The 14,305-nt window shown below is 30.4% G+C and overlaps 1 protein-coding gene across 7 annotated transcripts in view; it reads left to right on the plus strand.

Moving 5' to 3' along the window:
* Positions 1-550: 550 nt before the first annotated feature.
* The window catches only part of ccser2a (coiled-coil serine-rich protein 2a), a 150,217-nt gene continuing 136,462 nt past the window's right edge, over positions 551-14,305 (plus strand). For 5 of the 7 annotated variants that reach the window (XR_009816005.1, XM_061968487.1, XM_061968513.1 and 2 more), the window contains exon 1: positions 551-1,151. The gene's annotated coding sequence lies outside the window, so the exon portion shown is untranslated. The remainder of the gene's footprint in view (positions 1,152-14,305) is intronic. The other 2 variants (XM_061968495.1, XM_061968504.1) reach the window with 2 other exon arrangements.

Consider the following 14,305-nt stretch of genomic DNA (forward strand, 5'->3'; position numbering starts at 1 on the left):
TCTATGCATGTATTTTTATATTCCGGAATTTGAGACTAATCCAGCTCATTTTTTGATGTAGTACTTTAAACAAAAAAAAGAAAGAAAAAACAGGTCATTCCTGAGGACGTCGTCTCTACGGCAAGCGAGAAGGCGTTAACGGAAAACGAACAAAACCGGGGGGAAAATGTGCCCACTGATAGATTATGTGTTTTCTGTCTAGTTGTAAATAATGCAGACGAGGCGTGTTGGCTGAGTTCTCAACGTTTACTCACACAACGCGCTCATAACCACATTCTAGCTGCCGGCACGGCGACATAAAACAACACTTCATGTTCGTAACTACTGTTGCATGCTGGGTAGTGTAGTTCTAACATCCTAGCTCATAACATCACACATTAATTATTATATTTGTGCTAAACACAGTAACATGTTAGTTAAAACAACACATTTTCTATGCATGTATTTTTATATTCCGGAATTTGAGACTAATCCAGCGCGTTTTTTGATGTAGTACTTTAAACAAAAAAAAAAGAAAAAAGAAAAAACAGGTCATTCCTGATGACGTCATCTCTACGGCAAGCAAGAAGGCGTTCCCGGAAAACGAACAAAACCGGGGGGGAAAATGTGACCGCCGCTACATGAATGATTATATTTGTGTTAAACACAGTAACATTTTGGATAAAAATGTTGTAATACTTGAAGGTGGAAGAAATCACGGTTAGTGCTCCGCCCCGCTGGAGCCGGACAGGACGTGGGAGTGAGAGAAGTCCTCGGAGGTCACACTTAGTAGTTGGAGGTAGTCAATTATTATTATTATTATTATTATTATTATTATTATTAGTGGTGGTTGTCTACAAACTACAAGTTAAGATTTATTGTGGAGCATTTTTTGTTTTTTTTAGCACGTATTTTCCTTACTTGACGCTGACGAGGCAGCGGACCGGACAGCCTCGTCTTGCCCGGGAAGCACCGCCTGCCACCGGGCTGCTACTTTTACGCCTTCCCGGCATCTACACGGTTCTTTACACAAGTTTATTCATGCGACCTTCCACACTTCTATGGAAAGCAAACTTCATATTTTTGAAATGCTGTTTATTTAACTTGTGCAAGCTAACCTGGCTAGCATCACAACGGACTGTTTGCTACCTTCCTGTCTGCTACTAAATCAGGTAATTATCCTTATTTATGTCAACTTTTTTTCTTCTTCCAAAGATTAACTTTTCATGCTGTGACTAAATGGCAATAATCCAAAAATGCATACATATATTGTGATTTATGACGTCACTCAATTTAATTCAATTGTCATAGTTTCTTGATGCAGTGTTTTTCAACCTTTTTTGAGGCAAAGCACATTTTTTTTCATTAAAAAAAAAATAATCCAGAGTAACACCGCCAGCAGGAAATGTACTAAAAATGAAACTCCACCAGGTCGTTATGACTTATTTTGAGGTTTTGGTGTTTTCCTGTGCGTAGTGCAGTGGTTCTCAAACTTTTTTTTGTCATCCCCCACTTTGGACAAGGGGGAGTTTTCAAGCCCCACCTGCCCCCATCGCCCCAACAGAGCGCTAATGCCAAGCTTTAACATTTTAAAATTTATTGAACATCAAGTTGGATACATTCAAACTCAATAACATAAAATAACATTAAGTTCAATAATAAATAAAATAACTGTGCAGCTGTGGTATAACTTGCATCAAGTTCAATAATAAATAAAATAACTTCCATCAAGTTCAATAATAAATAAAAAAAAAGTGTTATAACTTGCATCACGTTCAATAATAAATCAAAAAAACTGTTATAACTTGCATCAAGTTCAATAATAAATAAAAAAAAGTGTTATAACGTGCATCACGTTCAATAATAAATCAAAAAAAGTGTTATAACTTGCATCAAGTTCAATAATAAATCAAATAAAAGTGTTATAACTTGCATCAAGTTCAATAATAAATCAAAGAAAGTGTTATAACTTGCATCAAGTTCAATAATAAATCAAAAAGTGTTATAACTTGCATCACGTTCAATAATAAATCAAATAAAAGTGTTATAACTTGCATCAAGTTCAATAATAAATCAAATAACTTGCATCAAGTTCAATAATAAATCAAAAAAAGTGTTATAACTTGCATCAAGTTCAATAATAAATCAAAGAAAGTGTTATAACTTGCATCAAGTTCAATAATAAATCAAAAAGTGTTATAACTTGCATCATGTTCAATAATAAATCAAAAAAAGTGTTATAACTTGCATCAAGTTCAATAATAAATCAAATAACTTGCATCAAGTTCAATAATAAATCAAAAAAAGTGTTATAACTTGCATCAAGTTCAATAATAAATAAAACAAAAGTGTTATAACTTGCATCAAGTTCAATAAAAAAAAAGTGTTATAACTTGCATCAAGTTCAATAATAAATCAAATAAAAGTGTTATAACTTGCATCAAGTTCAATAATAAATCAAATAACTTGCATCAAGTTCAATAATAAATCAAAGAAAGTGTTATAACTTGCATCAAGTTCAATAATAAATCAAAAAGTCTTATAACTTGCATCACGTTCAATAATAAATCAAAAAAAGTGTTATAACTTGCATCAAGTTCAATAATAAATCAAATAACTTGCATCAAGTTCAATAATAAATCAAAAAAAGTGTTATAACTTGCATCAAGTTCAATAATAAATAAAACAAAAGTGTTATAACTTGCATCAAGTTCAATTAAAAAAAAAGTGTTATAACTTGCATCAAGTTCAATAATAAATCAAATAAAAGTGTTATAACTTGCATCAAGTTCAATAATAAATCAAATAACTTGCATCAAGTTCAATAATAAATCAAAAAAAGTGTTATAACTTGCATCAAGTTCAATAATAAATAAAACAAAAGTGTTATAACTTGCATCAAGTTCAATAATAAATCAAAAAAAGTGTTATAACTTGCATCAAGTTCAATAATAAATAAAACAAAAGTGTTATAACTTGCATCAAGTTCAATAAAAAAAAAGTGTTATAACTTGCATCAAGTTCAATAATAAATCAAATAAAAGTGTTATAACTTGCATCAAGTTCAATAATAAATCAAATAACTTGCATCAAGTTCAATAATAAATCAAAAAAAGTGTTATAACTTGCATCAAGTTCAATAATAAATAAAACAAAAGTGTTATAACTTGCATCAAGTTCAATAATAAATCAAAAAAAGTGTTATAACTTGCATCAAGTTCAATAATAAATAAAACAAAAGTGTTATAACTTGCATCAAGTTCAATAATAAATCAAAAAAAGTGTTATAAAAAAGTGTTATAACTTGCATCAAGTTCAATAATAAATCAAATAACTTGCATCAAGTTCAATAATAAATCAAAAAAAGTGTTATAACTTGCATCAAGTTCAATAATAAATAAAACAAAAGTGTTATAACTTGCATCAAGTTCAATAAAAAAAAAAGTGTTATAACTTGCATCAAGTTCAATAATAAATCAAATAAAAGTGTTATAACTTGCATCAAGTTCAATAATAAATCAAATAACTTGCATCAAGTTCAATAATAAATAAAAAAAAGTGTTATAACTGGCATCAAGTTCAATAATAAATAAAACAAAAGTGTTATAACTTGCATCAAGTTCAATAATAAATCAAAAAAAGTGTTATAACTTGCATCAAGTTCAATAATAAATCAAACAAAAGTGTTATAACTTGCATCAAGTTCAATAATAAATCAAACAAAAGTGTTATAACTTGCATCAAGTTCAATAATAAATCAAAAAAAGTGTTATAACTTGCATCAAGTTCAATAATAAATCAAACAAAAGTGTTATAACTTGCATCAAGTTCAATAATAAATCAAACAAAAGTGTTATAACTTGCATCAAGTTCAATAATAAATCAAATAACTTCTATCAAGTTCAATAATAAATAAAACAAAAGTGTTATAACTTGCATCAAGTTCAATAATAAATCAAAACAAGTGTTATAACTTGCATCAAGTTCAATAATAAATCAAAAAAAGTGTTATAACTTGCATCAAGTTCAATAATAAATCAAAAAAAGTGTTATAACTTGCATCACGTTCAATAATAAATCAAAAAAAGTGTTATAACTTGCATCAAGTTCAATAATAAATCAAATAACTTGCATCAAGTTCAATAATAAATTAAAAAAAATGTTATAACTTGCATCACGTTCAATAATAAATCAAAAAAAGTGTTATAACTTGCATCAAGTTCAATAATAAATCAAATAACTTGCATCAAGTTCAATAATAAATCAAAAAAAGTGTTATAACTTGCATCAAGTTCAATAATAAATCAAACAAAAGTGTTATAACTTGCATCAAGTTCAATAATAAATCAAACAAAAGTGTTATAACTTGCATCAAGTTCAATAATAAATTAAAAAAAGTGTTATAACTTGCATCAAGTTCAATAATAAATCAAAAAAAGTGTTATAACTTGCATCACGTTCAATAATAAATCAAAAAAAGTGTTATAACTTGCATCAAGTTCAATAATAAATCAAATAACTTGCATCAAGTTCAATAATAAATCAAAAAAAGTGTTATAACTTGCATCAAGTTCAATAATAAATCAAACAAAAGTGTTATAACTTGCATCAAGTTCAATAATAAATCAAACAAAAGTGTTATAACTTGCATCAAGTTCAATAATAAATTAAAAAAAGTGTTATAACTTGCATCAAGTTCAATAATAAATCAAAAAAAGTGTTATAACTTGCATCACGTTCAATAATAAATCAAAAAAAGTGTTATAACTTGCATCAAGTTCAATAATAAATCAAATAACTTGCATCAAGTTCAATAATAAATCAAACAAAAGTGTTATAACTTGCATCAAGTTCAATAATAAATCAAACAAAAGTGTTATAACTTGCATCAAGTTCAATAATAAATCAAAAAAAGTGTTATAACTTGCATTAAGTTCAATAATAAATCAAAAAAAGTGTTATAACTTGCATCAAGTTCAATAATAAATTTAAAAAAGTGTTATAACTTGCATCAAGTTCAATAATAAATCAAATAACTTGCATCAAGTTCAATAATAAATAAAATAAAAGTGCCACTTTGCAATCTTTGCAACAACAACAAAAGGAGGAGCTATGCATTTGGCAAGACAGGGCAAGTGACAGCACTTTTCCCCGGGAGAGCCACCTTGCTTCACTGTGAAACAGCACGGCTGTATGATCAGCTCCCATTTCCTCACACAGTGCAGAGAACAGTCGCGCTTTCAGTGGTCGTGTTTTGATCAAATTTACCGCGCTCACAACATCTGTTAAAACCTCATTGAGTTCGGGGCTGAGCTGCCTTGACGCGAGTGCTTCCCGGTGAATGACACAGTGTGTGCCCGTCACATTTTTGTTTCTCTGCAGGCGCTGGCTCTGGCTCGACGACCTTTGAGGTGCGAGTCACAAATGTATATATTTGTGTAATTGTGATCCACACATTAGCCTGCTACCCATCCGCGCGAAAGTTTGTTCCGCTTAGCCCCGCCCCCATTAGTTACTGTTGCTATGTCTGTCAAACTTTCGCTCGTACCGAGAAATATAAAGCCTACAGTAAAAATAAGTACCGGTAATTTCCATTTATTTATATAGCGGATTTCACAGACAGAATCACAAAGTGATTTACAGTGTGTATAGAAAATGAAAGCATAGTAAAAAAAATAATCTAAGAATATAATAATTTAAAAAAAAAATTAAAGTGAAATTTCCTCCCGTTCCTCGCGCCCTTTGAGAAACGCTGGCGTAGTGCTTTAGTTCTTGTCTCGCGCTATTATTTTGGCGGCCCTTCCTGTTTTGTTGCGGTTTCATGTCTTCCTTTGAGCGCTATTCCGCGCACCCGCTTTGTGTTAGCAAGCCAGGCTATTTACGTCGTTGCTATCCTTCTTTGTGTGGACATTGTCGATCGTCATGTCATGTGCGGATGTACTTTGTGGACGCCGTAAGTTTTTGCTGTCGTCCAGCATTCTGTTTCTGTTTACTTTGTAGTAGTGATGGGTTGATGAGGCGTCATGAAGCGTTTCGACACATTGCAAAACTGTATTGATACTGTGTCGATACTGTGTCACTAAATACTGACATCTGCTGGACATTAAAAATCCCTACAGGCAACCTATGGACCGACTCAACTGACACTGATTTGATGCCCTAGTACAGGGGTCACCAACCTTTTTGAAACCAAAAACTCCTTCTTGGGTACTGATTAATGCGAAGGGCTACCAGTTTGATACACACTTAAATAAATAAATATATTGTCATTTGTAAGTTACACGTAAGTGTGATTTAAACAAGAATAGCTAAATAAATAAATGTATATATATAAAAAAAAATGGGTATTTCTGTCTGTCATTCCGTCGTACATTTTTTTTTCCTTTTACGGAAGGTTTTTTTGTAGGGAATAAATGATGAAAAAAACACTTAATTGAACGGTTTAAAAGAGGAGAAAACAAGAAAAAATTTAAAATAAAATTTTGAAACATAGTTTATCTTCAAATTCGACTCTTTAAAATTCAAAATTCAACCGATAAAAAGAAGAGAAAAACTAGCTTATTTGAATCTTTTTGAAAAAATTAAAAAAATAATTTATGGAGCATCATTAGTAATTTTTCCTGATTAAGATACATTTTAGAATTTTGATGACATGTTTTAAATTGGTTAAAATCCAATCTGCACTTTGTTAGAATATTTAACAAATTGGACCAAGCTATATTTCTAACAAAGACAAATCAGTATTTCTTCTAGATTTTCCAGAACAATTTTTTAAAAAGAAATTCAAACTACTTTGAAATAAGATTTACATTTGATTCTACAGATTTTCTAGATTTGCCAGAATAATTTTTTGGAATTTTAATCATAGTAAGTTTGAAGAAATATTTCACAAATATTCTTCGTCGAAAAAAACAGAAGCTAAAATATGTATTATTCTTTACAATAAAAAATAAATAAATTTACTTGAACATTGATTTAAATTGTCAGGAAAGAAGAGGAAGAAATTTAAAAGGTAAAAAGGTATATTTGTTTAAAAATCCTAAAATCATTTTTAAGGTTGTATTTTTTCTCTAAAATTGTATTTCTAAAAGTAATAAGAAGCAAAGTAAAAAAAATAAATGAATTTATTTAAACAAGTGAAGACCCATCCATCCATCTTGTCTTTGCAGTCTATTCAATTGAATATAAGTTGAAAAGGATTTGTTGTATTCTCTTTTTATTTACCATTTACACAACCTGACAACTTCACTGCTTTTGGGTTTTTGTAAAAGGTAAAAAAGCTTGTTCGGTCAAAATAAATTGCTTTATTAACTGTAAGTGTCTACATGATTAATGCAACATTTTTTGTACCTAAACTCACCTGTCACTTAAGTGGAATAGCATGATTAGCATGACAACTGTTGTCATTGCAACAACAGAGAGTAAAAAGTGTTAAAAGTGTTAAAAAGATTTTTAATATATCCTATGAGAAGAAGCTACACAATGTCAGCGAAGGCTTTCTATGTCATGCAGTTGCACTTTTACAACTACAAGAATTACTGGCGCAATTTCAATTTAGTAGCTCTTTTATTGCATTTTTTTTTTAGCGTTTTAGTGTACTTTGCTCCAGTCCGTAGCACAAAGCGCCTCATAATTCCACATATGAGACTTCTGGCGCGTGCTGTGATTAAAGTGTAACTAAAGATGACTCCCATGCCCTCACCTGGTGGACTTAGACCAGACCTGGGCAAATGAAGGCCCGGGGGGGCCACATGCAACCCGTTGAGCTTTTATAATCTGGCCCGCCGGACATTCCCAAATCATTTTTTTGCATCTTTAAAATGGATAGTGTAGCTGCCATTATGATGTGCACTCATCTTTTATAATGACTAAGTGCTTGGATTCTGCGCTTTGGGATGATATAACAGTTACTATGGTAATCTAATTAGTTACAATGGTAATCTAATTAGTTGCAATGGTAATCTGATTAGTTACTATGGTAATCTAATTAGTTACAATGGTAATCTAATTAGTTGCAATGGTAATCTGATTAGTTACTATGGTCATCTAATTAGTTACAATGGTAATCTAATTAGTTGCAATGGTAATCTGATTAGTTACAATGGTAATCTGATTAGTTACTATGGTAATCTAATTAGTTGCAATGGTAATCTGATTAGTTACTATGTAATCTAATTAGTTACAATGGTCATCTAATTAGTTACAATGGTAATCTAATTAGTTACTATGGTCATCTAATTAGTTACAATGGTAATCTAATTAGTTACTATGGTAATCTAATTAGTTGCAATGGTAATCTGATTAGTTACTATGTAATCTAATTAGATACGATGGTCATCTAATTAGTTACAATGGTAATCTAATTAGTTACTATGGTCATCTAATTAGTTACTATGGTTATCTAATTAGTTACTATGGTCATCTAATTAGTTACAATGGTAATCTAATTAGTTACAATAGTAATCTAATTAGTTACAGTGGTAATCTAATTAGTTACAATGGTAATCTAATTAGTTAAGATGGTCATCTAATTAGTTACAACGGTAATCTAATTAGTTACAATGGTAATCTAATTAGTTGCAATGGTAATCTAATTAGTTACGATGGTCATCTAATTAGTTGCAATGGTCATCTAATTAGTTACTATGGTAATCTAATTAGTTACAATGGTACTCTAATTAGTTACTATGCTCATCTAATTGGTTACAATGGTAATCTAATTAGTTACAATGGTAATCTAATTAGTTGCAATGGTAATCTAATTAGTTACTATGGTAATCTAATTAGTTACAATGGTACTCTAATTAGTTAATATGGTCATCTAATTAGTTACAATGGTAAGCTAATTAGTTGCAATGGTAATCTAATTAGTTACTATGGTCATCTAATTATTTACTATGGTCATCTAATTAGTTACTATGGTCATCTAATTAGTTACAATGGTAATCTAATTAGCTACTATGGTCATCTAATTAGTTACAATGGTAATCTAATTAGTTGCAATGGTAATCTGATTAGTTACTATGGTAATCTATTTAGTTACAATGTAATCTAATTAGTTACGATGGTCATCTAATTAGTTACAATGGTAATCTAATTAGTTGCAATGGTAATCTAATTAGTTACGATGGTCATCTAATTAGTTGCAATGGTCATCTAATTAGTTACTATGGTAATCTAATTAGTTACAATGTAATCTAATTAGTTACGATGGTCATCTAATTAGTTACACTGGTAATCTAATTAGTTACAATGGTCATCTAATTAGTTACAATGGTCATCTAATTAGTTACAATGGTAATCTAATTAGTTACAATGGTCATCTAATTAGTTACAATGGTAATCTAATTAGTTACAATGGTAATCTAATTAGTTGCAATGGTAATCTGATTAGTTACTATGGTAATCTAATTAGTTACAATGGTAATCTAATTAGTTGCAATGGTAATCTGATTAGTTACTATGGTCATCTAATTAGTTACAATGGTAATCTAATTAGTTGCAATGGTAATCTGATTAGTTACAATGGTAATCTGATTAGTTACTATGGTAATCTAATTAGTTGCAATGGTAATCTATTTAGTTACTATGTAATCTAATTAGTTACAATGGTCATCTAATTAGTTACAATGGTAATCTAATTAGTTACTATGGTCATCTAATTAGTTACAATGGTAATCTAATTAGTTACTATGGTAATCTAATTAGTTGCAATGGTAATCTGATTAGTTACTATGTAATCTAATTAGATACGATGGTCATCTAATTAGTTACAATGGTAATCTAATTAGTTACTATGGTCATCTAATTAGTTACTATGGTTATCTAATTAGTTACTATGGTCATCTAATTAGTTACAATGGTAATCTAATTAGTTACAATAGTAATCTAATTAGTTACAGTGGTAATCTAATTAGTTACAATGGTAATCTAATTAGTTAAGATGGTCATCTAATTAGTTACAACGGTAATCTAATTAGTTACAATGGTAATCTAATTAGTTGCAATGGTAATCTAATTAGTTACGATGGTCATCTAATTAGTTGCAATGGTCATCTAATTAGTTACTATGGTAATCTAATTAGTTACAATGGTACTCTAATTAGTTACTATGCTCATCTAATTGGTTACAATGGTAATCTAATTAGTTACAATGGTAATCTAATTAGTTGCAATGGTAATCTAATTAGTTACTATGGTAATCTAATTAGTTACAATGGTACTCTAATTAGTTAATATGGTCATCTAATTAGTTACAATGGTAAGCTAATTAGTTGCAATGGTAATCTAATTAGTTACTATGGTCATCTAATTATTTACTATGGTCATCTAATTAGTTACTATGGTCATCTAATTAGTTACAATGGTAATCTAATTAGCTACTATGGTCATCTAATTAGTTACAATGGTAATCTAATTAGTTGCAATGGTAATCTGATTAGTTACTATGGTAATCTATTTAGTTACAATGTAATCTAATTAGTTACGATGGTCATCTAATTAGTTACAATGGTAATCTAATTAGTTGCAATGGTAATCTAATTAGTTACGATGGTCATCTAATTAGTTGCAATGGTCATCTAATTAGTTACTATGGTAATCTAATTAGTTACAATGTAATCTAATTAGTTACGATGGTCATCTAATTAGTTACACTGGTAATCTAATTAGTTACAATGGTCATCTAATTAGTTACAATGGTCATCTAATTAGTTACAATGGTAATCTAATTAGTTACGGTGGTCATCTAATTAGTTGCAATGGTAATCTGATTAGTTACTATGGTAATCTAATTAGTTACAATGGTCATCTAATTAGTTACTATGGTCATCTAATTAGTTACTATGTTCATCTAATTAGTTACTATAGTCATCTAATTAGTTACTATGGTCATCTAATTAGTTACAATGGTAATCTAATTAGTTACTATAGTCATCTAATTAGTTACTATGGTCATCTAATTAGTTACAATGGTCATCTAATTAGTTACTATGGTCATCTAATTAGTTACTATGGTCATCTAATTAGTTACAATGGTAATCTGATTAGTTGCGATGGTAATCTGATTAGTTACTATGGTAATCTAATTAGTTACAATGTAATCTAATTAGTTACGATGGCCATCTAATTAGTTACAATGGTCATCTAATTAGTTACAATGGTAATCTAATTAGTTACAATGGTAATCTAATTAGTTACTATGGTCATCTAATTAGTTACTATGGTTATCTAATTAGTTGCAATGGTAATCTGATTAGTTACTATGGTAATCTAATTAGTTACAATGTAATCTAATTAGTTACGATGGTCATCTAATTAGTTACAATGGTCATCTAATTAGTTACAATGGTAATCTAATTAGTTACTATGGTCATCTAATTAGTTACTATGGTTATCTAATTAGTTGCAATGGTAATCTGATTAGTTACTATGGTAATCTAATTAGTTACAATGGTAATCTAATTAGTTACTATGGTCATCTAATTAGTTACTATGGTAATCGAATTAGTTGCAATTGTAATCTGATTAGTTACTATGTCATCTAATTAGTTACGATGGTCATCTAATTAGTTACAATGGTAATCTAATTAGTTACAATGGTAATCTAATTAGTTACTATAGTCATCTAATTAGTTACTATGGTCATCTAATTAGTTACTATGGTCATCTAATTAGTTACTATGGTCATCTACGTCACAGCAGCTCCGACGAGGCACCAAGCAGTGTGGGCGTGAAGCGTTTCCACAGACGCGAAAGGAGATTTTCACAACAAAGTTCTAAAGCTTAGTGATGTATCAGATTGTCGGTGGGTTTATTTTATACCCTTCGTGTTCATATTTCACGGTTTGTTGCATTTTTGTTGCGTTTCACTTGATTGCAAAATATGTCGACCGAAAGCGGGTGTGACGTCCATATTTGGTCAATATTCAGTGTTTTATCGTTTATAGAAAAAATGTAAAATTCCATTCTGTTCTTTAAGGCGGTCTGTCATAACGTTTTTAAGCATTCAATCAGGCATTATTGGGAGGTTTTGTATTAATGTTCCTAAAAATAGATATACCGCCCCCCAGACACATTTTTTTCTCTAAATGTGGCCCCCCGGGTCAAAATAATTGCCCAGGCCTGACTTGGACAAACCCAGCAGGCAGGAGTTCTATTGGACACCTCCTATCTGTATTTTTGTAGCCGCACTTAAGCCGCTGTCAGTCAGACGCACAAGTAAATGTGATCTGGTCCAGACCAGACGGCACGTCAGCCCTAATAGACGTGTGGGGGGGTTCCGGACACACCTGTTGGCTCGGGCTCTACAGCGCCACCTTGGCTGGCTGTGGTTTCTTTTTTTACTATCTGACATATTCACTCCCCGACTAACAGCTGAGCACCTCAGCTCCAGCCTGCAAGAGACTCCCCTCACTTGTTGTTTGTCTGCTGGCTTGCTGGTCTTTCTACTTTTTATAAGAGTGCAGAGCTCCGTGATGTGAGAACCAAACACCCGAGTGCACTCACACCTTCACACCTGCACTCATGTTGTGCTACAAGATGCATGTTGCAGTGAAGTATGACATCATTAGAGTGCTGCTCAGACAAATCCAGACATAGTACAAAAGCCAAAAAGCAGTGAAGTTGTCACGTTGTGTAAATGGTCAATAAAAAGAGAATACAACAAATCCTTTTCAACTTATATTCAATTGAATAGACTGCAATATACACACTGCAAGTATATATATAATGTAGTAACAGACACCTTCATAACAATATGTAATATGTACAATATACACACTGCAAGTATATATATATATATATATATATATATATATATATATATATATATATATATATATATATATATATATATGTATATGTGTGTGTGTATATATATGTATATATATATGTGTATATATATATATATATATATATATATATATATATATATATATATATATATATATATATATATATATATATATATGTATATATATGTGTGTGTGGCCCGATTGTAGCTGAGATAGGCTCCAGCGACCCCGCGACCCCAAAGGGAATAAGCGGTAGAAAATGGATGGATGGATGGATGTGTGTGTGTGTGTATATATATATATATATATATATATATATATATATATATATATATATATATATATATATATATATAACATTTAGTAACAGACACCTTCATAATTATATGTATTATGTTTAATATTTACTGTATTTTGATCATTTTATGTACAGCCGGAACTAATACTTTGGTGCATTTATTTCCGTTTCCATAGCGACGCACTTCCGACCTCCCGCGACCAATTTGTTCCTACTTCCGCAAACAAACGCGAGTGTTTTCTATTAATGGCAGACTTGGTAACAGACAACGAAGACAACTATTTTTAGACAAATGAGGATTCACAACCTTATCTTTTTGAAGCTGAATATACAGAGGATGAACTGCTGCTTATAGAAGAGAGCACAAAGTAGAAGGGCGAGACGTAGGAGCAGACGGAAGCCGAGAGAGTGAGGTGAAAGTGACAACTCTATAAATGTGGAGCCAAGCTATTTGGACATAAATGGAGTGCTTACCCAAATAATTCAGGAAAAACGTCTCCGGCCAGTTGGACAAAAGGCACAACTGTCCATTGAGTGAGTCACTTTATAATGATCATGATACACGCAGCACATCATACTAGGGCTGCAGCTAACGATTATTTTTCTATCGATTAATCTATAGATTATTTTTTCGATTAATCGGTTAATCTATAGATTATTTTTTCGATTAATCTATAGATTATTTTCCCTTTTACCGATTTTTTTTAAATTTAAAATGAAGAGGAAAAAATAAATGTAGGCCAGTTTTTTCAAAAGGCATGGCTTTTATTTACAAAAAAAAAAGTATGGCCACTCAGTCAACATTGACAACAACATGACAAAATATTCTGTAACAATGTAAACATTTAAAACTTTTAACATTTAACAAAATTAAAAGTAGCTTATTTGCTTTTTAATGTGCAAATATAAAAGTAAACATCCAGTGCAAATCTTAATATTCTGCAATAGTATAAGCATTTCAAAAGTAAAAGTATTGCTTATTTTGCTTTAAAATGTGCAAAAATAAAGATAAACATCCAATACAAAAAAGTGCAAAACGGAAATATTCTGTAACAAGTGTAAACATTTCAACAAAAGTAAAAGTATTGCTTATTTGCTAAAATGTGCAAAAATAAAGCTAAACATCCAATACAAAAAAGTGTACAGTGTAAACATTTCAACAAAAGTAAAAGTATTGCTTATTTGCTAAAATGTGCAAAAATAAAGCTAAACATCCAATACAAAAAAGTGTACA

Source organism: Nerophis lumbriciformis, linkage group LG02 (assembly GCF_033978685.3).
Source record: "Nerophis lumbriciformis linkage group LG02, RoL_Nlum_v2.1, whole genome shotgun sequence".
Classification (NCBI taxonomy): domain Eukaryota; kingdom Metazoa; phylum Chordata; class Actinopteri; order Syngnathiformes; family Syngnathidae; genus Nerophis; species Nerophis lumbriciformis.